Here is an 8,923-nt window from a genome sequence, read left to right on the forward strand (position 1 = left end):
ATGCTTGATGTAAATCTTGAAAAAAGTTCATGAATAAAATATAATAAAGCAAAAGGGAATTGAAATTACCGGTACTTGAATATTGCCCATCAATAACGCAATGGGTGAGTACATATGGACAAAACAGCAAAATATTATAGGGACTTCAGCTGCTATATCTTTCTTCTACACTATTTATAGGAATCTTACACGCACTAATATTTTTATCCAAAAGGATCACATTCAATGAAGTCATGCAAAGATAATCTAGAATTCCCTGGCATGGAAACATTGAACATGGCCTTAAACCAACCAGCCCAAAAGGGACTGTCAGAATTTCTGCCCCTTTCAATTCCAGGCAGCATGACCCAAGGGTCATTGTCACCAGTGTCCCACAATGGAAGGATGCCGCAGACAACTTCAGTTTTCCACTTACACAGGAGAGAAACAATTATGGAATTTGCCCAGGCAAAAGCATGCCAACCTCCTCACCTCCATTTCTCCCCCAAGAAGAAGCCCTTAGTGGTTAAGTTTACAATGCTGGAGGCCTCTCTAGTTAAAGAATCTCCTGCTTCCAGGTCTGTCTAGCCAAAGGCTTATCGTTTATTGTCCTCCTCAGGATTAAACGTTGAGCTCTTTCTCCACTGGCTCTTTCTTGCTCATGCTTTTCTTTGAAGGTCTGTCTCTTCCCCCAAGTGCCACAGGGATGGAGCAAAGTGACAACCCCCCCTTAAGGTTACTAGGTCTCCTAGACAGCAGGGTTTGGTCCAGTGACAGGGCTGTTGCAGCTAGGGGAAATGCTGGCAGGTCACATGTTCCTCTCTCTTGACTAGAGTAACTACTAGATCCTGGGGTCACCCAACCACCCTCCCTGGGATGGAGGTTCGGCTCCCCAAGCTTGTTTACCTAAGCCTAACCCTTTCTTGCTTCTAGCCTCCAACCTGGCAGCTTCTCATCTGGATTGGGTATGTGCTCCCCTGCAGTTTGCCCCCACAGCAACTCTGTGCTGCTTGCCTTCCTCTCCCTGCTCCTCAGCTGTGCTGGTTGAGGTCATTTGCACCAGGCCACGTAGAAAGTCCAGCACTTCCCACAGGCCATGCCCATGTTTGCCCAGATTTCACTGGCTGCCTTTATAACGTCTACTGTCTATGTTTTAGATAATAAAACCCACTGGGGCCTGTCAACTGTTCTTTGTACAGAGACAACACTAAAACTCAACAGCTTTCTCAATCTGCAAATCTCCTTTTAAAGACATCTAAGCTAGTGGTTGTCACTACAGTGAATTCTGTTTAACTGAACCAGTATAAAGGGACATATAATAGTTTTAGCTGTTTGTGTGGTTCCTATGTTGGGCGGTTACTAATCAAGTTATTGCTGTCATGGTCTACTCACTTATGGAGTGTGTGTGTTTGTGTGTGGATCCAAAGATGTCTTGTGCAAGCAGAAAAATCACTCCTGCTTGGGCATTACCAGTTTTGTGCAGGCAGAGAAATTACTTCTGCTTCTGCAGCACCAAATTCCCTTGGTTTCTGAAGCCCTCCCTGCTCCATTCTACAGTTTCAGAGGATCCTTCAACAGTTAGGCAGCAGCAGAAGGGGGGGGGCAGCAGCAGAAGGGGGTATCATGGGGGGGGGGAAGGAGCCTGGAAAGTTCCACTATGGGAACATTCAATCTTCTCCATATATCCATTGTGTGTGTTTTTAATATTGGATGTCACCTTGTGACACTATGGCCCTAAAAGGCAGTCTAGAAATCTCTTAAAACAAACAAACAGAGATGGAAAGCAACGGTCAGAAATACCAACAGTCTTATTAGTGTTACGGAATGATAACCAGTAGTCAGAAGCTCCCCCGCACCCTGGCCCTTTCTTACTTGGAAAGTATCTGAAAAAAACATTAAAAACAGTAACTTTCAATGAAATGGTTACTTTTTATATGCCAAAAATGGCAGCCACAAAGCCAAGGCACATAACAGAAGTATTTCTACAACATTTGGAGAGAGAAACTTGCACCTTCCAACTCCACAGCAATGACTTCTTAGCAACTGCAACTCCAAATTAAATATCAAATATCACTTCTGCCTCTTTGTGCATAACTTGAAATTACTGGATCTCATTGTCTGAAATCTAAAGTCTTCCCATGTTATTTAAAGCAAATGGTGTAATAGGACACAAATATTTCATGACCAGGTAGCAACCTACAAATATGCATGTGTACTTGGAATTAAATGTCATTGAATTAAACATGATTAACTAAAAACATTTTTGTTTAGACAAGCCTACCCAGATGTTTAGAAAGTTGATGCGAGTTTTAATTTAATTTTAGTCTGTTGTTATTTTAGCTTTTCAAAAGTTTCAAATTATTGTGTTAATTTTTCTTATTGATAATCTTATTGTTTTATCGATTTTGTAAACTGTTTTGAAGGTTTTTTAAAACAATCAAGCAATGCATAAATTTTATGGAAGAAATAATAAATAAAATAAACATCTCAATAACATATATAAGTATCTAAAAAAAGAATAGTTTCTTCTACAAAAGTAAGGTAGGATAAGCTTCCTATGCAGGATTTCAATATCTGAGTTTAAAAGTAAAGGTAAAGGTACCCCTGACCATTAAGTCCAGCCGGGGACGACTCTGGGGTTGCGCGCTCATCTCGCTCTATAGGCCGAGGAAGCCAGTGTTTGTCTGCAGACAGCTTCCAGGTCACGTGGCCAGCATGATTAAGCCGCTTCTGGCAAACCAGAGCAGCGCATGGAAACTCCGTTTACCTTCCCGCCAGAGTGGTACCTATTTATCTACTTGCACTTGATGTGCTTTCGAACTGCTAGGTGAGCAGGAGCTTGGACTGAACAATGGGAGCTCAACCCATCACGAAGATTCGAACCCCCAACCTTCTGATCGACAACCCTTAGGCTCTGTGGTTTAGACCACAGCGCCACCCGCGTTCCGAGTTTAAAAGCAGCACACCTTTTAAAAGGTGAAAGACTATCTTTATGTTAATTCTATCACACGTTACAATTTTAGTAGGATAGTCACTGAATATCTGCAAGTAGATATAGCACATCCTTTAAATAATGCTTAGGTTAAGCAATAAGTCTGCTTTTCATTAGTATTTAAATACAAGCCAAGATATCTGAAGAATGCTAATTCCTAGGCCTAAAACATTGTGTAAGATAGCTTTCCAGCGGCTAATAGTGCGATCTGATACATGTCTACTCAGAAACAAGACTTACTGAGCTCAGCAGAGTATACTCCCAGGTAATAGTGTATAGGATTGCAGCCTAAGAGTTGAATACTCTTCAACTAAAAAATGCAAATAACTGTATTCTTGAACTTAAAGTTGTAACATAAATATTGAGATTCTAATAAACATAGCCGCAATTCAGCTTTACAACATCAAGAGTTTTATCAATGAAATCATGGGGAGCTTATGATCATAATGAATAATCAAACACAATACTCATATTCCCACAATGTTTGCATGATGCTTTTAGGTCAAAGGAGCAAAATGACCAGAATCAAAAGAAATAAACATCTAGTTCACATGCCCAAGAATGCTCTTTGGTTTTGTATTACTGAGAATGTCCAAGGGAAAGTGTACCTATACCTATACCTCCACCGGGTGCATTCCAGTACACCATACCGACATTAGTTCATAGGATCTCAAGAGGGTCTTGTAGGGAATTGTGTTGAACTAGGCAACTTCAAGACAGACTTTTACAAGGAAGAATTTAAGATCTTACAAAGAAAGATGAAATTACCAGTGTTTTAGTTAAGCAGATGTGTATTCCTTTCACATTTCTCTTTTTTAACATTTAATTATTAAATGCAAAACTCTTTTAGCTACTAGGCTTTCTTGAAAGTCACATGCATAATCCACTTGAAAATTTCTGAAAGTTGTTCTAGCCCTTAGTAATGTGAGACAAACTTATTTTTAAGAAGTAAAAAAGAAAAAGATGAGCCTAAATCCCAATGTGGGTCTGTGGTGTGACTGCTATTTTCCAGGTTCTTCTCTTTCCATTCTGAGGTCAGTCACTTAGATTCAAGACATATCACGGGCCTTGTTCGATCCATGTTGCTATGGCTTTAGTCACTTTGCAGAAAGCTCACATACTACAGTTGAGAAGCCTACTGTTGCAAAGCTTCAGAATCCTTGCTCTAGACAAAGATATATAGACGTCTAATGATTTTGATAATTAAGTGCTACTCTTAAAGTGATTAACATGCTTTTCACAAGGAAATAATGGAATCAATGTATCTGGGACATGTAAATGAGTGCATAAGTAAAGGATAGCTTTTTATTTATTTATTACTAGTTTCTTATGTAATAATATGGCACAGAGCAGAACTAATGATGCCAGAAGAGGAGAATGATAAATGTTTTGCAGTAGGTAATAAATGTAACTAACTAATTCTGGAAGCACATTTCCTTTTATTCTCACTCAAGCACTAATTACTCTTAGTATTTTAATTTCCTTTACATAAAGAAACAAAGCATGCTTCTGCAGTTACAAATAAATCAGGTCAGGGTGTTTGTTTTTAATTATGCTTCCCAAGCACCAAAGTATTTCCTTCATCATCTGGGACAACAAGCTCAGAATCAGTAAGCAAAATGCATACATGTTCTCAAATGCATGAACCTTGTACTCTGTACTACTTGACCATCATTCCACTTCATTTCCATAATTCCACAAAGGATCATAATTCACATTGCATTGGTAGAATATTAAGATTCTCTGTGTTAATATTGTCTTCAAACATGAATGCATCAGGCCCAACACACGGATTGCATTCAATCAGTTACAAATATGATTGTCAAAAGCAACACAAACTATCTACCTATCTGGCTATCTCAATGTCCATATCTTCAGGTCAACAGAAGTGCAATAGATGCTCAAAAAGCTCTAAAATGTGCCCATATAGTCACAGTTGACTTAGAACAGTTATTCCTCAGCAACTATTAAACCTTGGTCGGTGGTTCGAATCCCCGTGACGGGGTGAGCTCCCATTGCTCAGTCCCAGCTCCTGCCAACCTAGCAGTTCAAAAGCACACCAAAGTGCAAGTAGATAAATAGGTATCGCTCCGGCAGGAAGGTAAATGGCATTTCCATGCGCTGCTCTGGTTTCACCAGAAGCGGCTTAGACCTGCTGGCCACATGACCCGGAAAAACTGTCTGTGGACAAACGCTGGCTCCCTCAGCCTATAGAGCGAGATGAGCACCGCAACCCCAGAGTCGTTCGTGACTGGACTTAACTGTCAGGGGTCCTTTACCTTTTACCTTTTTAATACCTGAAATACATCAATTACATCTTCATCATTACAGTTTACAAAATGGGACACTTAAATCTCATCAGGATATCAATGGCTTTTCCATTAACCTGATACTTGATCAGTTCATTTTATGGATGCTGCATTGCAATCTGCGTCCCAGCCGTGCAAAAAAGTTACCTTATATTGGAAGAGCACTGAGCCATATGCCTCTAAGCTGCTATCCAGGGCACACCACATGTTTCAGAACTCATAGCCAAAGCACCCTACTCATGCCTCAGGCAAGGATTCACAACAGGTATCCTTGAATCTATAATATCCATTCAAGCTGCTTTCTGCAAAGTGCAGAAGAAATATATTTCCCTTTTATTTATTTATTTTAAATCTTATCTGAACTGAAGTACAAGAAAAGAAGAAAAACGTTACTCAGAAGGAGTTTGTGGACATTTAGTTAACCTGTCTGTTTAGCCTCTTTGTTGACCATGAGTAATTGTTACAAGTGTAACATTCAGCAGAGTATTCCTCACAAACTTTCAGGAATCCTCCAATGAAATCACCTAAAGGATTCCATCTTAACTAAAGTGTTAGGGGAAAGAGTATACAAGACAGGCATAAAACAGTCCATTTTTAAAATGCAAAAAAACAGAAACCAACTGTTAGCAACAGCTGAAATGTTTATTTAATTTGCAAACACTTTACGTCTGTGGTGCACTTAGGGAAGCCATTTTCATTAGCCAGTCTCTATCTATTCTATCATAAGAAGAAAAAACTGCAGCCACTGCTCAATTAGGGGATGGGGAAAGAATTTGAATGCTGTGATGTGGGCTGGTATTAAGACGGGTTCCCAACACCTAGCACTGGTTTTGTTGCACTGCTCTCACTTATATACAGCCACTTGTCTGCCAACCTGTGTAAGATTATTAAGCATGGATCTTTCATAAAAGTTGCTTTCAAATTTTTATTTTAGACCACCAATGGCAAACAAATAGGGGAGGTTGTATTTCACGGCAAACAGTAATGCACCCATTCAACAGTGGGACTTTATCTGGGTGGAAATATGACGACATAAAACTACTCAATTTGGTTTCTACTGAATCTATAACCTGGTTCAGATGCAACATTAAACCAAGGGGGCAGAACCTCCAGGCCACAACCCTGATTAGGACAATCAAACCTCCTCATTTGGCCCGTAAAGCTGTTTCTTGCAAGCCATGCCCACCTGCTGTACACCTCATGGTGATGTCAAGTGTGGGGAAGGCAAAGAAGGGGCTTGGACAAAGAAGCTTTGTAGCTGAATGGCAGTGCCTGTAAAACACCCTGTGTAGCACTTCCCAAGTGCCAACAACCAGCTGACTGCAGGTGCTTGGGAAGCCTTGTGTGCAGTGTCTGAATATCAGACACTGGGGACAAGTGCAATGCTGAGCCAGAGAGACCTTTTGCTTTGCCTAAGAGATGTTGTTCATAATATAAACTCAGACATGAACTCACTGAGTAACATTAAGAAAGGCATTCTTAAACTCATCTCCACCTTTGCAATGCAGGAATATTTGTCAACACTGCAAGGCAGAGATTACTGAAACAGGGTGCAAAAAGCACCGGTGCTCAGTTATGAAAATCAGGGTTATGATTTCATATTACTGGGATCACCGCTGCATTATGACTTTTATTGTTGTAGATGTTAATCGATATTTTAATTTGTTTACAGTTCTTGTATTAGTGTGTACATCTCCTTGTGACACCATATAAAAGGTGGCATAACAGGCTTAAATTTATAACAAAACAAAGAAACAAACAAAACACTTTGAAGTGAACAGCCAGAAGTAGTACCATAATGTATATTATTCATTAATTATAGTTAATATTTCCTAAGTACCTTCTCAGCCAAATGGCGCTCAATACTATGTTTAGTCTTTCTTATATCATAATAAACTGCCCCAAACAGCATAGCAGTAAAAGAGGAGCAGGTGGTGGTTAAATATTATTTATTCTGTCATCTTAGTTCTAGTGCTTGCTCAAACTGGATCCAATATCTCAAACCTCTTCTGGTTTGGAGTGTCAGTTGTATTTATATAATTTATACTCAACTTTTCCACACAAATCTGTAAAAGCAGCTCATAAATTTTAAAAATAAAATATCGATTTTATAGTGTATTTTAATTGCTTCTTTCATTTCTTAGTTATTGTATCACAACTTGAATTCCATAGAGTTCACACTGTAATACAAAAAAACCTACAATATATAAAATCAATATGACTATTTAATGTAATGGATGTCCTGTCAGTCTCTAGCCATCTGCCACAGAACCAGACATAGCTGAAAGATCACAGCTAGGGAACCCCTGTGCTATATATGGTCTTAGCTCAGCCTCCCCCAACCTGGGGCTCCCAATTCCCATCACCACTGACCTTGCAGGTTGCTGCTGGCAGCCCTACAACAGATGGAAAAAAGCACCAGGAGGCTGAAGGCAGCTGCTCTGTTGACAACAATATCAAGTGCTCTATGTAGGTACTGAAGACACACCTCTTTACCTTGGCTTTTAACACTTGAGAGATATATTTTGAGAAGTCACCTTAGTTGTTTTAAACTATCTTTCATACATTTTAAAACTGCTGTAAACCAACCCGAGGCCTTAGGGTGAAGGGGGAGTAAATTATGATGAGGATAAGAAGAGATCCAGTGTGGTGCAATGGTTATAATAATAAAAGCCTACTCAGCTTTCCAAACGTTACTGAAAGCATGTGGAAAAAGCACTGTAGGTGTTTCGGGCAGGAACAGTAGAGGGAAATGTTCGTACCCGTAGCCAGGGACTGGGGATGGGAGCTGATGCTAATCCCATATACACTACCGTGAACTCCTTGGCAGAAAAGTGGGAAAGACATGTAACAAACAACAACAATAATAATCACAGTCACCATACCCCGCCTTTCTACAGAGGGTCGAGGCGGCTTACTGAGGATGGAGAAATGACATGTAACTAGGAGTAACTAGGGGGGGGGGGGAGAGACATCGTGTGAGGAAAGACCAGAGGCGGAACACGGGGGTGGGGAAGAGCACAAACAAGACCCCTGAGGAAGCGGAGGGCGGACCCCAAGCCAGGCCTGGGCGGCCAAGACAACGGCGGCGACCCTCCGCCCCGCCTCAGAGGAGGGAGGTCGTTCTTGGGGGGTGAGGGGGGGCGTTTCCGTTCCCTTCCCCTTCGCCGCCCCCCAACTCTGAACCCCGTTCGGTCCTTACCGGACAGCGCCGCTTACTCCTCCTTCTTTCTCACTGGGGGGGGGGGGAGGCCAGGCCCGGTAAGGAGGGAAGAGGACGCGCTTCTCCAAGCGGCGTCGGCGTCAGCGACGACAACAACCGCCGGGGCTGCAATTACCCCTCTTCCCTCAGAGTGCTAGAGCGCCGTACAGCGCAGGCGCCGAGCTGGAGACAGCACCGCGCAGGCGTGAAAGTTTCGGGAACGCCGAGAGGCACATCGGGCACGGCGGCTGACGAGCGAGCCAAGAGTCACGCGGGGCATGCGCGGCTCCGCTTCGGTTGCCTTCCTCCCTCTCTCTGCTTATTCCCCCGGCCGCCCCGCCCCATCCCTCCGCGCGCGACGCGGGGCGGGAACCTGCGAGGGAGCTCCTGAACAGCGAGGAGGGGGCGTTTGAAAAAGGCGGGAAACCCCCGAGGGGACAC

At 42.1% G+C, this 8,923-nt stretch overlaps 1 protein-coding gene across 1 annotated transcript in view; it reads right to left on the reverse strand.

Annotated features, from left to right (window-relative positions):
- Nucleotides 1–8,621, reverse strand: part of SPECC1L (sperm antigen with calponin homology and coiled-coil domains 1 like) — a 52,921-nt gene extending 44,300 nt beyond the window's left edge. Inside the window, exon 1 of the mRNA XM_081174735.1 lies at nucleotides 8,483–8,621. The gene's annotated coding sequence lies outside the window, so the exon portion shown is untranslated. The remainder of the gene's footprint in view (nucleotides 1–8,482) is intronic.
- Between the last annotated feature and the right edge of the window lie 302 nt (nucleotides 8,622–8,923).

Source organism: Podarcis bocagei (assembly GCF_964188305.1).
Source record: "Podarcis bocagei genome assembly, chromosome: 16".
Classification (NCBI taxonomy): domain Eukaryota; kingdom Metazoa; phylum Chordata; class Lepidosauria; order Squamata; family Lacertidae; genus Podarcis; species Podarcis bocagei.